Raw genomic sequence first — 20,577 nt, 5'->3', positions numbered from 1 at the left:
TGGACTTTAAAAAAGAAAATATCTTAACATTATTAAATTAACCTTCTTTTAGTTCTTTAACTTATAAATCATATTTCTTTGCACCAATTAAAACATCATAACTTCAGGAAAGGGAGTAAGGTGGATGCTACTCCCAGGTGACACATCTAAATGGAATGGCAGAACTCCTTCCCTGTAAAAGAATAAAGAGGAAGGCCTAGCCCTTGGTGAAATGCTTACATGGAAGTCACCTTTAGGGTAGGATACAGGAAATGATCCTAATTTGAGAGCTACAAGGTTGAAAGCTTAATTTCTGAACCTCGGTGGACGCTGTATCTTTCTGTAAAGAACTTTCTGTCACAGTACCAAAACCAATGGCTTGTACTATGCCTCAATTATTGATTAAAAAATTAGTTGACAGGGCATATTAAGAGGTAAAAAGGCTTCTAACATGTGCCCTCTTTTTGTCTCTGACCCTACACCAAAGCAGAAGAATGTATTCCACTTATAAGACCTAACACGTGTTACACTTCGGAAAATAACCTCAAAAAAAGAATTTAAAAGGTATACATGCAATAGTAGTGCAATTACACGCATCAGGGAATACATCTTAAGTTCCTAGCAATGAATATTTTCATGAACAGTATTAATAAAAGCTTTTTGCCCCTTAGCCTATTTGTGATGCTAAGGATCCAGTTAGCAATAATAGCTCTTTAAAGACAGAAGAAATTCAAAATGATTTGTTTTTCAAGAGCATAAAAAGCAAAAGATGCTCCAGGGAAGGTTTATCAGCTATTACCAAATCAGAAATGATTGCCAAACTTTCTAAACACGTGGATGAATTATTCGTTTTGAAAAAGAAAATAGATGTTAATAGATTTGTCTATCTGGGGAAAATGTAGCAGACAGACTTCTAGAAAGCAAAATACCATATAAAGTATACTTGAAAATCGGGAGTTTCTTTCATTAGAAAAGGTGACACATCTAAATTCAGAGACTTTCGCATCCACATGCCTTCATGTTCACTTAGAAAACTGAGCAATTAAGGGTGAATTGGTAGTTAAGGCCCTAACTTTACCACTTGTAAAGTAATGATAGTACTTGTCCTGCAGGTTTCCTATATGAGAACTTGCCTCATATTGAGTCTTGGTGACATGAGGTATCATGGGAAAAAGAAGCAGAATGCTTTCAAAGAAGTAATGATGGATATGGAAGCATATAATATCTGCAAAGCCAAAAAAACTACAGAACTTACCCAATGCTGAACTCAGAGCAGCCACATGGCTTAATTTTTAAAAAGTGAAATGAGAAGATTCCAATATGAATCATGATATAAATTTCTAGGCACCTTTCTTTATAGGCAATTCTATCCTCTACTAGAAATCAGTAAGACAGAACATACTGAAAAATGTTCAGGTCTCCCCCAGGCTTTGGTTCATTATAAACTCTTTTACTTAATGCACACATGTTATAAGCTAAAATCTCTAGTGAATAGAGATATTATTCACCACAGCCCAGAATTTAGTTTAGCAATACTGGATCTAATCCAAAGGTTTCTCGTTACATGAAGTTCCACAGTGACTTTATTAAAATGTGGTTACAATGATCGTATGTCCTGATCTCTGAAGGTGGCCTTTTAGGGAAAGTCAAATACAATATGTGATCACAGACTTGTATAATTTGTGTATTGAAAGATTATCATAGAACTTGTCATCCAATCCCTCAATTTTATGTCTAAGGAAACAAAGACATTTAGAAGCTAGGTGTCTAATAATGTCTTCAATATAAATACAAAAAAAAAAATGCAATTAATGGGATGGTCCCAGTGAGGAAAGAATTATTCTGACACATCTTCGGCAGACTCTGAGCAGAACAGAACAAGCCATGATTCTGAGAAAAACATAGCAAAATTTCTAGCAGACACATATCTGGTTTTCTCTTTAAAAGACAGAGTGTTGGCCACATGGTCTTGTATTTCTTCACTTCCTGTCTTACCTTAGGACCTTCCACTGAGCAGAGCCTCACTCAGGGCGGAGTCACGTTGAGCAATGGCTTGTCACATACAAATAGCAGATACCAGTGAAATGTCTGGAGCAATGTTTGTGCAAACCCTGGTCTTTAGGCCTTTGTTTTGATAGCCACAGTGTTTAGCCCATCAGTATGACTGCATTGCCTTAACAAGAAAAGTAGCAAGATAAAAATCTTTTGTATGTTTGTGTAATGTCATAGGTAAAAGCAATTACCTTTGTTCAATACTACTACAAAGTAGATACTGTTTTAGCAAAAGAATTCTAAAAGATAGGTGAGCTTATCATCCCTTTCACAGAGATGAGAAAACAGGGGCTAAGAGAGTTAAGAAAAATGGCCCCAAGTCAGAAACTGTCTTCCAGACTCAAGGAGCCTCGTTCCAGGACCAACACTTTAATCAGGACACTCTCAATCCCTGCATTCATAACCATCAGATCTAAAACACTTCATCTAATCCTCAAAAAAAAAAAGAATTTTTTTTTTTTAAACCTGAGTATTTTTAGCTCCACTTATTTTACCAGAGATAAAACTCAGGTTTAGCAATGTTAAAGATAAAGAGGTCACACACATGACAAGTATGCTGGAAAGCCAGGGCTGTAATCCAGGTCTGACTGATTCCAAAGTCTCTACACCATTTTAACCACTGTGCACTTCCAGCCTTCAGTAGCACTATCCCCTGCTGGGGATAGAACCTGGGGCCCTGGCTCAGCTTTAGGGGCTGCATCCTGCTCTCTATAATCCTGGCTTAGGGAGAGACCATCTGGAACCATGATGTGTCCATCTCCCCCACACTGCCTGTGGCTATTTCTTACAAACCCATCCTGCCTTATTCTCTCAAGCCGAGTTCATCACCCTTTGGACACCCTGTGTTGGCTGCTGGCCATCCCTTCTGCTGGGAACCGGGAGGGGAAAAAAAAAAAAAAAAAAAAACAGTTAATTTCCTCAGCTCTGGCCAAGCTTCTTTTCTTCTTCCCTTTGTTCTGTAGAACTAAAAATCAGTATCCCTTCTAGTCCAAATTATCCAAGTCTCTCCAACTAGATTATATTCTTAATTAAAAATTCTTAATTAAAAATAGTTCAGTGTAATGCTATTTTTATCTGCAGTTATATATGTAGGTATACACATTTAGATTTATAAATTACAGTTTTTTTATTTTATCCAATTTAATAAAACAGTCTTTTAAATAACTTTAATATATATTTAGTGATGTAAACACATTTCTGTGGAATATTTAGTTGTAGAAACTATTTGCTAACCTTCAACAGAGTGTCTTATGCTTTCCTTTCAGACACACACATTTAGGGCCATTAGGAATGATAGTATTCCAAACCCGACTGCATTGTTTAACATAGTGGAATGTTTTACCTTTAAATCAATGAATTATATTTTGCATTAACTATGTGAAATCAGCAAGGTAATCCAGTTATGTCCATTTTATTCGAGGCTAACGTTAATGCTTTGAATTAGCCACATCAGTTCCATTGCTAATGAGCCAACTACCTTTCAAAATAGCCCATATCTATTTGCTGTTCTTGGCAATATTATGCATTATTTTCATGAATACTTGTGGAAAAAAGAGTGAATAGTTGACATTGATATTAAAGATACCTGTATAAGATTTGGCCAAGAGTGACAGAGAAAGAATATAGACCATAAGGAGATTGTTTATTTTTGTACAGTTTTGTTTAAACTATATCATATCCCTGATGCAAGGTTTCATTAAAGAAAAAAAGCCATTGCTTTGAGCATCTTGATATACAATTTTCTTTCATGTGAACAGATTAAAAGCATTTAAGCTAATGCCAATTCTAAAAGTGCCAACTGTTGAAAATATCTTTCCAATCAGACATCATTAATGTCTGCAGCTCTAAGAAATCTTTTTCTCTTAGATTCTGAGAGTCCCTGAAAGTTTCTTATTTTGCCAAAGTCATAGCTGTTTAGATGGAGCAATAGTTGCCTATTCATTCTTGCAGATACACTTTGGCATGATTATGTAATCATAAGGCCAAGATTCTCTCCTCTGAACCAAAATGACCTTTCAGAGATAGATTGCACTGGATAACATTTATCACCTTCTTTAATACTCTTACTGAATACCATTTTCAGTCATAAATTCAGCAAAACACTTTTAATTTAGCCAAACAGGAAAGTTCTAAGAATGCTGAAAGAGACCAATTGCACATTTTTTTCTTAGATATTAAAGTGAAGAATTGTTATTTTCAGCAACATCATTTTAAAACTCCAGTGGTTCTCACCATTAAGTGTATAAATAAAGAGAAATAGTGTGGGATTTACATTACAAATACATATTAGACAGTTTCAATGTCCAGAGCAAAAATAATCAGCGAGTAAATAGAAGAATTCTGCTTCTACCCATCAGGATAATTATTGTGAGTAATGCCCTACACCTTAAAGAGGCTCAAGGGTAAGGCATGAGGTATTTTCTAAGCTTGAGCAACAGCAAATATGAAAACAGCCTTCGACTGAGAGCCAGACAATCTTATACCTAGATTCTGGTTCTTCTTTATACTACCTGTGTATAAAGAGCAAGTTACCTGTGCTCTCTGAGTTGCAGGTTAATGTCCAATTTAGCAGACCAACATGTTATATATATATACATAACATGTGACATAATTTATAAAGACCTAATTCTGTTTTTTACTTCCCTCCCTGGTTTTTGGCCATCAAATTGCCAGAATTTAACTGTAAGACATGAGTAATCTTATGTAAGAATCTGTATTTGACATTATCTGTAAGACATTTAATTGTGAACTTCATAAAAATGGCAAAAATGTTTATGTAAATTAACTTAACCCACATGTATAATGGAAAATACTCCAAGTCTACTGTGCAACTTTATATATACAATACATACAGGATGTGTTAGTATGTCTTCCTAGAGAATTTGATGATATTTTCTAAAAGTATTGCTGGGATGGTTCTATTTCTGTATGTTCCTGTGGTCCAACTAAATTGGATCTGATACATCTGTTTTCTTCTTCCAAGGCTCTTATCAATAGGTTTTAGTTATGCTTTTGTCCTAAGCCAAAATACAGGATATAAGTATTTGTCTTTCTTTAATTTAACAAATATTTATTTAGCTCGTATTATGGGTCAGAACTCTTATCTGTTGATTTTCTCAGACTCATTTGATTTCCACAGAACTTTTCAGGCTCACCTGATAAGCCCTAATCTGCAGGCCACATGATGAAGGGCTTTGTTGGGACCGGAATCAGTGTTTTCTGTTTTAATGATTATATTCTCTCTGTAGGACTAATATTCTTCTCCATGGTGTGGAAACTTCACACAGGTTTAGACATCTTTAGACGAAAAAATAATCTCCTGTTCATAAAATGACATTTTACTTTCAGTGCAATACATTAAGTACTCCTAGCAATAGTAGTTCAAAGTCATTTCTATTTTATCATTGCATGCTCACTGTTTCCTAGTGGTCAGCACGAGATACATACATAATCCTGATGAGATAATATTTTACTCTAAGTTCAAAGCTTTTAATCCCTGTTGCTGTAACCAGAGGACATTTAATGGTAGGTAACAGGAAACAAATAGGTAATGGTAGTTGAGTAATTTGAGGGAGGAGATAAGAGCAGAAGCAGGGGTACGGCAAAGGGGATTACTTTGGAGAAGAATGTTAAAAATGGAAAATTTACCCAGAAAGAATCTTCAATATTGATTTAGAAGTTGATCATGATAAGAGTTATCCTATAAGATTAGCTAACAATTCTCTACTTGGTCCTTTAATAATTATCTCTTTCTTTAAGATTTTTTTTCTTTTGGAAATTTCAAGATCACCTACATTATTATGAATTTCCAATGCAGTCTATTTGTGGAAGTGTATAACTCATGAAGACTCTGCCAGAAAGACAAGCAGTTTGTTGCCAAAGAGAATAGCATTCAATGAGAAGCCATTAACTGCAAGACGATTTTGAGATCATGGAGAGAGAAATGACAATGGCTGGAAAGGAGTTAAAATCAGCTTAGTACCGTGACACAGCCACATTCAAAATATCTTTTGAAGGTACTGAAGAAGGAAAATTTAGAAGCAGAAGCAAGGCAGAGAAACAGAAAATCCCAGTGATAAGGATGCGAAGAGGAAAGAGCACTTAGTTGAGTTGGCGAGGAAGTAGTATTTAGGCTGAAACTTAAGAATAAGAAATATTTAAATTGGTGGAAATGGGGGGTGCACAAATCTCTGCAGCATGAGCAAAGGCCCCAAATGAGAACATATTTTCAGAGTTTATTCCAAAAACTGAAAGTATGGCCATAGTGTAAGACTAAAACAAAACAAAAAGACACGGAGAGCTGAAGCAGTACTTTGTTAATTTACCTCCCATTAGTTCAAGCATACCAGTGAAGGCTACTCTGAGACCTGTGCAACAGAATATTTGAAATATTTTTCATGTGCAAATCATTTTCCATCTTTGGATCCATTGTCATTCCTCTCTCCATTGAACTTCTACTCTGAGGAGTGGTATAACCTGGGCAAATTGTAGTTCCAGACCTTGCCAACTAGGTTCCTTCAACAGATGAATGAATAAAGAAAAATGTGGTATATATACACAATGGAATATTACTCAGCTATAAAAAAAGAATGACTTTTGTTGGTAAATGGGTGGATCTGGACATTATCATGCTAAGTGAAATAAGCCAATCGCAAAATAAATAAATAGAACCTAAAGGTTCTCTCTGATATGAGGATGCTAACACACATTAATGCAGAGGGAGAATAGAAATTCAATGGATTAGATAAAGGGGAATGAAGGGAAGAGGAGGTAGGGATGGTGGAATGAATCAGACATAATTTTCCTATGTTCATCTATGAATATACCACAGTGAAACGACACATCATGTACAATCACAATAATGGGATCCTACTAGAATAAGTTATACTCCAGGTATTTATGTCAAAATACATTCTACTATCGTGTCTATCTAAAAGGAACAAACAACAAAAGGAGATATTTAACTTGCCTTTGTATATCGACGGCACCTGAGAGAATGTCTCACAACTAGTAAACATTCAATACCATTTGTTTAATCCAGACAAAAGTGTGGGGTACATTTTGAAATATTAAAAGATAAATTGCTCAAGGACTCAAGCTAATAGGCATTGCCAACCACTGAGATTGAAGACAATTGGAGTTCTGGAGGATGTCATGTCAGCAGTTAAATGCTAGGCCTGGATATGACACATGTCACTTCTGCTCATCGGTCACTGGCCACAGCTAGCTGGCTCCTCCCACCCAAAAAAGGTACTAGAAGTAATAGTCCTATTGTGTACTCGGGAGAAAGATGACCAGAAATATTTGGTTCACGGCACTAATGACTATTGCATAAGTATTCTCAAAAAAACCTTGTCTGGACTTGCCAGCCAAGATCCCCACCTTAACCTCAAATTCCAACTTTCTTCCTTCAGACATGACCTGTGTTAGTTGACCTTCTCTCCTAAGGCCAGTGGCTTTTGTATTGTTACCATTTTACTATTTGTGAACTATATCTATGTCTAATCTTCCTACCTACCCTTCCTGAACATTATTTGCATATAAAGCAGTGGCTGTTGTGGTCTCCATGGCAACCAAGACTATCTTGTGCTTTTGCTAAACCCCTAATCATAAGGTAGTGTGTTTCTTTTTGCATTTAAATACATTTCTTATTTTTTTTTTAAAAAAAACTATTTTTTTTCTTTGAAGAATAGTGAAGATGTTGATGATTCTTAATATGTGTGGGCTTATGCTTTAGGACCAAGCAATATGCCTGTGACTTCCGAGTAACTAACTGATCAAGTGAACAGGAACCCTAAGAGGCAAATACTAAGGGAAGTCTGTGGCATGAAAATATGGTGATATTGTTTTTGCTTCAAATAAACTAAGCCCCCAGGAAAAATAAATTCTCAGTAGTTATTTTCCTTAGAAGGCAAGGTTAATTAAAATCAATATCGCCAAGACTTAAAATGAACATGACCATATTTCTTATTCATTAACTAGATGTTCCTCTTTGGTTAAATGACAGTTAATATCCTAGTTTCCCAACACTGTGTTGAGAGGATTTAATGCATTATTAAAAATGACTGTGATATATTCAACTGTTATATTCTTTGAGTGTTAACACATCCATAAAGTATTTTCAAAGAAATAAAATTATCATAAATATCTGTAATGGATGTCAAATATATAAACATAAGAGCTATTTTTATTAAATGCCTCTCTGATGCCAATATTGGCTATGAAAATATATACAGTCATTCCTTGGTATTCAGGGGGGAATTGGTTTTAGAACTCCAGGCAGTTACTAAAATCCATGAATGCTCAAGTTCATTATATAAAATTGCATAGTATTTGCATATAACTCATGCACATACTCTTGAATTCTTTAAATAATCTCTGGATTAATTATAAAAACTAACACAATGGATGTGCTATGTAAATAGTTGTTATACTATATTGTTTAGGGAATATTGATAAGAAAATGTCTGTATATGTTTTGTGCAGATACAATTTTAATATTTTTTAAAGATTTTCAGTCTGTGGTCAGATGAATCTGAGGATGCCAGACCCATGAATATGGAGGGCTGACTGCAGTACAGTTAGTGATGCTCAAATTATGCTGCTGCTTTGGTCTCATTACCCTTACGCATCTGCAAGAGAGGACTGGAGGTTCACAGAGTACAAAGAGCTCATCCACCCCCACAGTTACTCAAGAGCAGGTGCTGGCTTCAGTCCCATGTCACTGTTCCCTTCTGCCAGGTGTACTGGTAGTTTTTTCTGCTATGTGGCCATGTCTGTGACTGCCTCAAATCTGAGAAGGAAAGCTGGGACATTGGTGTTAGGGTGCCCAGAGCTCCTGCCAGATTGCAGTTATGGTTTTCCTTAAAAAGATGGAGCTCATTAAGATTATGTTGCTCTCTTTATCTAGGTCCTTGGCACCATGCCAAAAGTGACTTCCCTCTTGGGCCACATTTCTGCCAAGGAGCAGAATGATCCCCCAAATTTTCTGGGCCCAAGGTGATATAGCACATGGTAGGAAAGGTGATCATAGGATTTCTCTCTCTCCTCTCTCTCTCTCTCTCTCTCTCTCTCTCTCTCTCTCTCTGCTGTGTGTGTGTGTGTGTGTGTGTGTGTCCCTTTTTGTCTTTTCTTTCTGAGAGCCAAAATCAGGCTTATATAAAGAATTCATGCCTTTTGCACCTCAAATAAAAAAAAAAATATGTCCTGGACTCAACATTCTGGCTTGAATGATTACTCATATGAGGTATTAAGTGAAGAAATTTATAAAGAAGAAAAGGAGGAATGGCAATAGAAAGAAATGTAAGAAGGAAGAAAATTATTTTTTTTAAAGAGAAAAAAGAGACTACAAAAAAGAAGGATAGCAAATAAAGAAGGGAAATGAACACATTTTAATGCAAATTCTTTACTAGGTTTTAAATACCTGCCATGTCACTTCTCCGTTTTTAATATTTTGTAATATTTTATTTGCAGTGAGGACTCAAAATACTTCTACCCAATAAAGTAGTTGAAGGATAAAGTTAATTAACTTAATTAATTAACCAAGTAAAAATGTGTTAAAATCAAAAGTGCCATTCAACTTCAAAGTTATTAGCATTATATCCACTTTAACCAAACATAAAACTGATGGTTGTTAGTAAAGAGTCTCTGATGGCTGTTTAAGATTTGTAGGTTTTAGAAAATTCCAACCTATACTATGTCCAACGGGGGTCTTCAAGACTTGTAGGTACAAGGTGGTGAATGATATGCATAGTTAATACTATGGCATGTGATACCACCAATTAAGTAGTTTGGGGGAGTCTTACCAGAGGCCAAAAATCTAGAAATATACTTCTCTGATAAATGCCTTTCAATAGTACTAGTGACCTAAATATCATTCAATGGCCTTCTATTCACCCACATCCTGCTTGAGATTTTTTAGTAAAGGCTGATTGGCCCTGTTACCAGTTCTTCTAGAAATGGACCTGTTTAGAATTCAATGCCTTGATTTTTCTATATTAATGATGGCTATAGAGTGAAAATTAGCAGGTTTGCTAGATAATTAGATAATTCCTACCAAAATAGCTAATTTCCATATGCTTTTACTCTTGTATTTTTTACTTTCTTAAGACATACAAAATGATACCATGAGTTTAGAATTCAAAGTGGGATGACAACTTCAAGCTAAGTAACATATCCTTTACCTCAAATATTTAAGTTTTTTGTGATGAAAACATTTGAAATCTATTCTTAGCAACATTGAAATGTATAGTACTCAATCCTTAGCTATAATAGCTTTTCCTCTGACATTTTCCACTACTCTTTCTCTGACACTTCTAATGAATCTTTTTTCCCATCTCCTAAATGTAGACTTTTCCCCAAGTTTTGATGATCTGTTTTCATCCATTAAAATAACTTTAACCAGTCATGCTTCATGGATGATAAGAAAAACTATACCCTTAGTCCTTCCTTCTCTCACATATTCAAAACTCATGTTTCTCCCAGCAAATAACAACAAAATGACAAAACAAACAAACAAAAAAGACGATTACTATTGAAACACATCCTATCATACTCCATGAAAATAATTTTACATAAATTATTTTACTTAATAATAATTTAGTCTTTAGACATCAAATTTGTCTCCACTTTGCAGATGAGGAAACTGAGACTCAGGAATACTAAGTAAATTCCTGAAAGGTATCATAATAAAGCATTCAAGACTAAGTACATCTTATTCCAAGGATGGTACTCTTTATCTCTATGCTTTAAATTTTTTCTTGTCTTAAAATTTTTCTGATACACTGTCAGAATCTCAAAATCAACACACCTAAACCCGAAAATCTAAAATACAAAATTGTCCTCTCTCCACTATTTCTGTCAGTGTTATTAATGTTTTGTTAATTATCCAAACATTAAACCTTGGAATTATTGTGAACTTTTCCATATTCATCCCCTCCTATTCTCCCCTATATTCTTAGTAGATTAATATAGTATTCTCCCCTATACTCTTAGTAGATTAATTTCCCCCAGTCTTTCATATTTCATACAATTCCATGCCCTCCGATATTGTCCGCAGGCATGAACTCCAACAGTAACCTCTGAACAGTTCACTCTGCTTTCCATCTCTCCCCATGTACACTGTTCTCAGACTGACCCTGCTAAAGCCCGGTTTTCATTGTCTTATTTCACAAACTTCAGATCCAGAACCCTTAGCTTGATACTCCAAGCACATGTTTGCATTGACCTCATTTTAAGAAAATCAGCTAATTGTATCTAATGACTATTCCTTGAACATTCTTTTCTCTCCTCTGCCTTTTTTCACCTCACCACTACTTATGAGATCCTCTTCATCAATTAGAGATCTAGTGAAATAATATTTCCACCAGGAAGCCCAACTTAGTCTTCCCAATAAGCTCCTGAACAACTTGTTTATACCACTATTAATGTACTTATCCAGTACCTCCTTAAACTATGGTTCTGTATGGTTATCTCATTTTCTACCCCACTACTATAATCCTTCAAGTAGAAAAAAAAAGTCTTAGACATCTTTACATTTTTATAACATTGCTTTGCACACATACTAGGATAAATATCAACAAATATTGATTGTATGAATAAGTAGAAAGAAACACACATGAAACGTATCTTCAGAAAAACATCATATAAATCATATAAATGTACAATTTATAAGCTTAGACTGACATTTTATATGCCTAGTATATACTGTGTCATATATCATAGTATATATTAGTCATCAGTGACTATGTTCAATTATTTACCTACCAGAAGCTGTAACTCAGGCAGAAAGGGACTTTGTTTTGGAGAGCCTGTCTTAATTAAAGAGTATGTGCTGGCTTTCTAACAGTCAACATTGGAAAGAAAGAGAAGCACTCATTTCCAAATCTTCCTATATTATCTAATATAACTATGTGCTTCATGCCAAAACAAGAAAGAAAACATGATGTCGATTTCGTGTGAAATGGTAAATTGAATTATTTGGCTTATAATGGAGTTGAGTTCTAAACTTCTGTAAATTTCAATACAACAAAACAATATTTGGGGCATCCAAATCTTAAAAATAACTGTTTCTCTATATTTTAATTCAGTCCTCCAACTCCATTCTTAGGATATACCAGCATGCTCAATATAAAGTCAGAAAAATCCAACTTCAAAATCAAAATGAAAGCATCATGTGCCATTTTCTGTAGTATCATAAAACATTCTAGAATGTTTTATGGGTGTGCATATAAAAATAGTTATTAAGTCACTGACTTCTTGAGGAGACTCCTTGTTGGAAATGTTCATCCTGCAAGTGCTGGAGCAGGAGGGAAGCTTAGATTTAATTTCAAGCCTGTGGTTGATGATGAATTTCTATTCATCCCTGATGAAAGGCCACGCAATCTCTAGATATTTTTAATCTAAGGTGCCTTACAAGGTAACCGAGTCTATTTTCAAACAGCAGTTGCTGTCAGAAAATTCATTTGACAAAATTCTACCTAGAGTCCTAAACAATTAGCCTAATGTTTATTAATATTACAGCCCTTTAATGATTTGAAGACAACAATCATATCTCTCTTCCAGACAAAATATTGTAAGATAGAAGCTTGCTTTTATTCCAGCATTAAAGGGTATATGTAATTATTTCAAAAGCCTTCAACAGGACATTGAACTGTATAATGTTGATAAATTTTCAATAGGAGTTTCCTCTGAGTCTTTTCACTCTCCCAGCTCTGCTGTGCAGCACTGAGACTTGTTTTTGCCTGCTCTGACTCGGCAGATGAACAGTAGTATCCACAGAGGATATGTTCCCAGAGCCCCAGTGCTCGCCTGGAGCTCTGGGTAGTACTAAATCTTTTATATAGTGCTTTTTCCTGAAATGAAGTTTAAAAAACCATGCACAGTAGAATATTACCATCAAGTAACAATAAAATAGGATACCTATTATAATAGTTATGTGAATATGGTGCCTGTACTCACCCTCCCTCTTGCAATGACATGAGATAAAACGATGCCCAAGTGGATCATGGGCAATTGAAACCCCCAAAAGCAAAACCACAGTTAAGGGGGACTGCAGAACCATGATTTGTTCCTGACACAGGAAACCACGAGAATGCCCAGTATATGACTTGAGACGTTCATTAAACCCCAACTAAATAGATGTGGATTCCATCTTGCAGCTACACTGACCATTTCGCTCCCATACACAAGTACATCTCTGATAGTTGCTATGCACTCTATTCTATTCTTATACCTGACCACAAAACCAGTATTCCTTCCTTCATACCATTTACATATTTGCTTTAAAAACATAGCAAGATTATGCCTCACACTGTTAGTTTCTGTGTGTTTTTTGAGTTTTGTCTCTCCTTCTGCTTTTAAAGCATTTTGTCTAACCCATAATCAAACCCATCAACCAAAGACCCAAACCATGAAGTAATTAGCCACAGTTTGCAACAGAAAGATTAGGAAGCAGGTTTGAAATTGAACTTTTTTTCTGTTCCTAGAAACAAGATGGTTCAGAAGTTCAGTAAGGGCAGACACCTGATGGAGAAGGTGGAAGAACAGGAGGAAGATGTGCACAAATATGAGCTTTGAAGGTGGTTGGGGTCTGTGAAAAGTGTTAGGAGATACAATGGGTTAGAAATGGCCATGAGAACACTCCCCCATTAAGAAGATGCAAACATACTGCCTAGCATAAGGGTCATAAAGGACCCACTATCACTATGAGCCATTCATGTTTAGGATGTCCACCCAGGTATTTTTCCCATTTGGTATTTAAAGTATTTTCATTCCATTTGTTTATAATTACTTGATTCATGTATGCCTCCCTCCATCTCAGACTATAAGTTCATGAAGACTGTGTCTGACTGCACTTATTTTATTCGGGTACCTTGAACAGTGTCTGGCATGTAGTAGGCCTTAAATAAGTGGTTTTTTTAAAAGTTAGGTTTATATGACAGCAGAATGCATTTTGATTCATTGTACACAATTGCAGCACAAGTTTACAGTTCTGTGGCTGTATATGATGTAGTGTCTCACCATACGTGCAGTTCACACACGTACCTAGGGTAATGGTGTCCATCTCTTTCTACCATCTTTACTATAAATAAGTGTTTGATAAATGAACAAAAATGTGAAAATAAAATATGTAAATGCAGAGAGATTATAAATTATTCTAGGATAGACAGTGAGGCATAGGTGTATGCTTAAATTAACTCTTAGGAACACTGTTGTATAGTTTATCATAATGGTGTTTGGATTTTGCTCAATTTTGTTGTATTTCATAACTGTTTATTAAATATCTTATGCATTATAAAAACTTGAAGTGGATAGAAGCATTGACCACCTGGAAACCACCAGCATAGGGTTCAATAAAAGACAACGACACCATCGGTATCCTGGCAGTAATAACTGCACACATGGTGTCTGAACACCGACGAATCCAAGTTTGAATATGCCAAGTGTTGGTTACATAACCAGCCAGGGTCATCCAACAAGGGCTGTTCCTGACCATCATCCAGAATGTAGATTCTTCTCCAAAACTCATTTTTTGGACCATCTCGGGATTTTTTCTTTATTCCTTTTTCTTTTCTTTCTTTTTCTCTCTTTTTTAAAAAATTTTTTGCAGCCACTTTAAATAGTCAAACAGCATTATTTCACCCCAATTTTTGTTATTTGAATCACTTAATTAAGGGATTATGTGTAAAATATTTCTTTGAATGGGGCTAATTTTAAAAGGAGCTGTGTAGAACTCCCTATGTGGAAGCCAGGCATACCTCTTTTAACCCTAGCAGCTCAGAAGGCTGAGACAGGAGAATCACAAGTTCAAAGCCAGCCTCAGCAATGACGAGTGAGACCTTGTATCTAAATACAAAATAGGGCTGGGGATGTGGCTCAGTTATAGAGTGCCCCTCGGTTCAATGTGTGTGTGTGTGTGTGTGTGTATATATACTCACGCACAGACACAAATAATCATACTAGTATAGTATGAACATTTGTTGCCCTCCATAGTACCAACAGTTCCAATTTTCCTTCAGAATACAATCCTACCCACTTCAGCTTTCTATTGAAATTATGTTGTCAAATTTTCTGTTTATCAATTTTTCATCATTGTGACCAAAATATCTGACAAGAACAACTTAGAGGAGGAACAATTTATTTTGGACTCATAGTTTGAGAGTTTTCCTTTATGGTTAGTGAGACCCTGTTTCTAAATAAAAAACAAAATAGGGCTGGGGATGTGGCTCAGAGGTTGAGTGCACCCCTGAGTTCAATCCTCCCCCCCAAAAAGAGAGAGAGAGAGAGAGAGAGAGAGAGAGAGAGAGAGAGAGAAACCACAAGGATCCAGGGACAACATGGTAATCCCTAAAGGCATGTCCTCCCACAGTGACCTACTTCCTGTAGCCATATCCCACCTGCCCATAGTTATTACCCAGTAGTTCATTCAAATTATTAACACATCAAATAAATTAATTCAGGGATTAGATTACAGCTCTCATCCCTGCCTTAAAACCCCACCTCTGAACCTTGTGATATTGGGGACCATGCTTCTAACCCATAAAGCTCTGGGGATATTTCAGATCCAAATGATAATAGGCGTCATCACTAAGCCCATGGAGGGACATAGGACTAAAGCAGAAGCCAACCAGAGCTTCACAGCACCCTGGATTTTATCAGAAATGAGAACATACACTAAGCCAGTGTAATTAAAGAGACTTTCAGGACTATCAAGAAAAGATTTTCACCGTTTTCTAATTTAGAAATTCTGTAACCATTGTACCACAACATGCAGATAAAGAATAAAACCCAAAATAGTCTTTAGCAAAGTAAAAAGATGGAGGAAAGGGCTACTAAAGCACTTTGTAAATGTTAAACACAATTGTTGTCTTGAATACAGTTTCATGCATGGATTTCATGTCAGCTCTAAGGACCAATAGAGTCAATATGTTCAATTGAATTTTTTATGATTTACAACAAGGCATCTTAACTAATAATATTGATAATCCAGAGTTTACATGTCAGTAAACTTTTCCCTTCCTTTCTTCTAATGATTATATAATTATAAATAGTATTTTTTCATAAAGAAAGGTTTACTTTAACATATAATTCTATAACTATAATTTTTGGAGTGAATAACCACATCCTATTTTGCTAATATTCTTAACTTGTAGACAAATTATACCAATATTAATCTAACTGGTTTGGAAGCAAACTGAAAATTTCATCAAAAATTAAAAGTTAATATATTAAAAACTATTGAGATAAATACAAAATGGCATAAGCACACTGGAAAATGTTTTAGCAATTTGTTTCAGCAATTTCTATTTCACTCTTAATATGAATCCAAGAGACATGTGTTCCCAAAGACCTTTATGCAAATATAAATAATGGCTTTAGGGCTGGGGTTGTGACTCAGCAGTAGAGCTCTCTGCCTCGCACGTGTGCAGCCCTGGGTTCGATCCTCAGCACCACATAAAACTAAATAAATAAAATGAAGATATTGTGCTCAACTACAACTAAAAAATAAATATTTTTTAAAAAGGGCTTTAGTCATGAGCTTAATACCCAAAAGTGAAGGAGTCTAAACAAAGAACAATTTTATTAAAATATGGGTAGTACTATAATCACCAGAGAAGCTGGGTATTTTCTATCCCTGAAAATAGTTTTATGTAGAATTCATTATCTATAGATGGCAAAGAGTAAATCTTATTGAAGTGTACATGTATAGACAGATACAGTGCTGAGAATCCAACCCAAAACCTTGTACATGCTAAGTGTGCGTTATACCACTGAGCTCAATAGTACATATTTTTTAAATTAAAAAAATTTTTTTTTTAGTTGTCAATGGACCTTCATTTATTTGTATGTGATGCTGAAAATCAAACCCAGTGCCTCACACATGCTTGGCAAGAGCTCTACCACTGAGCCACAACCTCAGCCTCTCAAAATATATTTTTGACAGTACTAACATTCAGAGGATTGTCTTCCACTACAGTGACAGAATCAGTAAACAGAGCCTGTTGCCTATATTAACAGACATAGGTTAATTAATCAAAGAAATTGCTGAGAACATTTTTAACTTATTAGAGTTTAACTTCCAGTTGGTTATAGTGATCAGCAATATTATTCTCATTGCTTTGAGCAGTTGGACCCTTAAAGACACAAATATTTTGACCTCCATCTTCCATCTTCTCTCTCCAGTATTTCTAAGAACATTTCAGCAACTCCTCAGCAAAGTCTTTTCTTTTTCTACTTTGAGGATGGCAACCTTAATTAAGCAGTTTCTCCTCCCACCTTCATCTGCTCTCTGTACAGTAATATTTTACTTTGAGATTATCCCAGACCTCCTACTGATTCCATTAAAGAGTAAGCAGACTTTCTCTGACTCAAGTTTTTGGTTTCTCCTTTGTTTTTCCTGGCAGATACAGTTCTCTTATTATATGTAACACCTACAATAATTGCTGTTGCTTCAAAAAATCTGTAAGTTCTTTCTGAATGTTATTAAGACACACAGAAGGAAAAAAGAGTTCACAAAATAGAGATATTACTTTTATTTATATTCCAGCAATCTCAGAGGGGGAAAAAAAGTGGAAAGCCTTTCACCCTGGTGTCTCATTAATTCTGACAACATCCCTAGAGTCAGGGAAGTGCTGAGAACCATTATTCTTGTTATAGTGGAGAAAAACACTGAAAAACCCATAGAGGTTAGATATCTTGTTGAAGGTGACACACAGTTAATGGGAGCCTGAGGGTGGGGGTGAAATACATATATAAAGACAAACCTCAGGTTTCTGACTCCCAGGTACTTCAGCCTTTCTCAATTTGACTTATAAGTGTCTGTTCATAAAGTCTGCTTAACATTTAATTGTTATAGGTAATTAATTCTGTAACCAAAATGGGGGGGGGAGGGCAACAACAACAAAAAAAAAAAAAACAGAAAAATCTCAGACAGCCCAGACAATCCTCTGTATATTCAGACTTACCATTTTTTTTTTTAAATGTACTTCTTTGCAAACATTTGAGCATCCAGTAGAAAGGCAAATGAAATGGCAGATTCTAAGGACTGAATTGCTAAGAATTTATCCCCTCCTACTCATCTGCATCACTTAGAGGCTAGAAACCTGAGAGCTACATCTTCTCAGACTCCTTTGCAGTTTGAGGTTTTGAATGCAAAAGAAGTGCTGACAATATGATGTACGTATGCAAAATTTGGAAGGCAGGAGTGAATGGGGAGGCCGTCTTTAAATTCTATAATCTGCTGTTGCTAGCAAACATATTTAGAAAGATATTTAATGGATTGCAGCAACATTCAACTAGATGTGGAGAGATGGTTGAGCTGGCTCTGGCAGTCCAGCTCCACACTGAGTAACCCCATCGATTATCCCAGCAACAATAGTAGTTGTTACCTTCTGGCAGCTAAATGTTCCTGTTTCCGGCTGATGGGGCATGAATGATGTGACTGGTGAGGGCAAGGATTTAAGAAAAGTGTAGAATTAGAATAGAACTGTCTTCTGCCTTAGCTCTGTATTCACTCTTCAGTAATTAGCAACTTGACTCCCTAGTGTATGTGGGAGTAGGGTCTCTATTAAATAAGAATAATAATACTTACTTTGAAAGATTTTAATGAACAATATAGTAAATCTATATCGAAGTCTCAAGCACATTACCTTGAATCAGATGCCTACTCCATCTAGGTCAAAGCCCCATGTGGGTAGAAATAATATCTGTTGCATTTACCTTCTCTTTGTGGTAGGTGCTCAATAACAGACCTATCAATTTAGGATCGTTTCAGGGCTAATTCCAGGAAAACAGTTCAATGTGACCAGTTATCCTCTCCCATGAATGAAAAATCTCATCAGTTAAGGACAAGAGAGAAGTCATGTTCAAGTATTGCTCCCTGGAATCTGCCCGCTTGTAACTGGGTTTGTTTTTATGGATAAGAGGATAGTTTGCAGTCTAAAAGAGGCTTCAATGGAGGCCACTACATATATTCTCTATCTCACAAATACAAGGAAGGTTCTCACTCCAGACATTCTCTCATTATTTTCCCATCACTACCATAATTCATCATCCATGGAGTGATTTTTCCATTTTTTCAATGTTGTTTTCATCTATACATGCTCTAACTTTCTGTTAACTATGTGAAGAAATTTCTTTACCTTCTAAGATTTTAAGTTATTCTTCTATTCCTCAACCCTCATCCATAATTAGTCTTAGAGATTATCTTTATCAAGCTTGCTAGCTGCAGGACAGGCTGCATAAATGTTAGCTGCAGGGTAAAACTGAATACCCAACCCCCACACTTCATTAGCCCCTCCTTCTCTGGATGGTTATTTGATGCTTTCCCTTTACTTCCTCTTGTTTTTCAATTGGAAACTGGCACCTAGTCCATGCCCAATCTGCTTGAAGGCAGAAGATGACACCCTTAGCAACTACTTTGTGACCCAATCACTATATGCCAACAAGGCAGCTTGCAGACCCAGAGACCCTATTAGATTTAAGCAGCACAGCAAACGGCTATAAAAGCCTTCTCCTGCAGGTCCTTTCTCCCTCTCCTCTTTTCTCTGGTTGATCAGACACCCCTACAATAAAGATTTCTTGGTCACTCCGAGTATCCTGGTCACTTTTCTTTCAAAGCTCATCTTGCACTAGTTAGCCAGTCAAGAATATAAATTAAATTAATTTTATTGTAAACAACAACCTCCCATATTAGGACCATATTAGGAACATGAAGAATATATATAGGATTATGAATTATCTTAAAGAATAAGAGAATACGCTTCAGCCTCTAGAACTAGAACCCATAAATTTAAAGCCATCAGAAATCAAGAGAGTAACATCTTTTCTTGTAGGCTTCATTCTTATCTCTGTGCAAACCCTCAGAATCCCCAAATGATGAGGCAGAATTTGGTTCCAATAGCTTTGAGTTTACATATACCATAGCTCCAGTCACATAGAAGCTGAATCCCTCTTTAGTTCCCATTTCCACACCTGTCAATAAGAAGCTCTGATTGACTCTGCAGGAGTCCAAGGTTACTTTGAATTGTCAATACCCACAAATCTTTTGATTATTAATTACATGGTGCATGTAGCAGATGTTCAATACATTTTTTTTACTTATTTTTCATTTGTTCTGATTAGTTTGTACTATGATACATCATACGTGAATGGATGATAATTTCTCGTTCTTCTGGTTGTACATGATGAAAACCCACTAAAGGTGTAGTCATATATGTACATAGAGTAATGTATGATTCATTCTACTATCCTTCCTACTCCCATAGACCCTGCCCTCCCTTTGAAGCCAAAATTAGAAAGGCAGTCAGTATAGATAGGTAAATTGAGTCAGGTTGAATCAAGGAGGCCAATTTTGAATGAGTCCGGCAAGTTGGAGACTGTCCCCTGAGGGACTGAAATGTCAACTCCTTCAGAGCCCCTCCTCCACCCTTATCAAAAACCTCCCCTGGATCCAACCTGTTGCTAAGGTAACCTGTCCCAGGAATTGCCCTCCCTACAGGGAGCTGTAAGGTTGTTAATTAATGTGTCCCCATCCTGCCCTTCCCC

This window comes from Urocitellus parryii, chromosome 10 (assembly GCF_045843805.1).
Source record: "Urocitellus parryii isolate mUroPar1 chromosome 10, mUroPar1.hap1, whole genome shotgun sequence".
NCBI classification, from domain to species: Eukaryota; Metazoa; Chordata; class Mammalia; order Rodentia; family Sciuridae; genus Urocitellus; species Urocitellus parryii.
The sequence above is the reverse complement of the archived record's forward strand: the minus strand, read 5'-3'. Positions refer to the sequence as shown.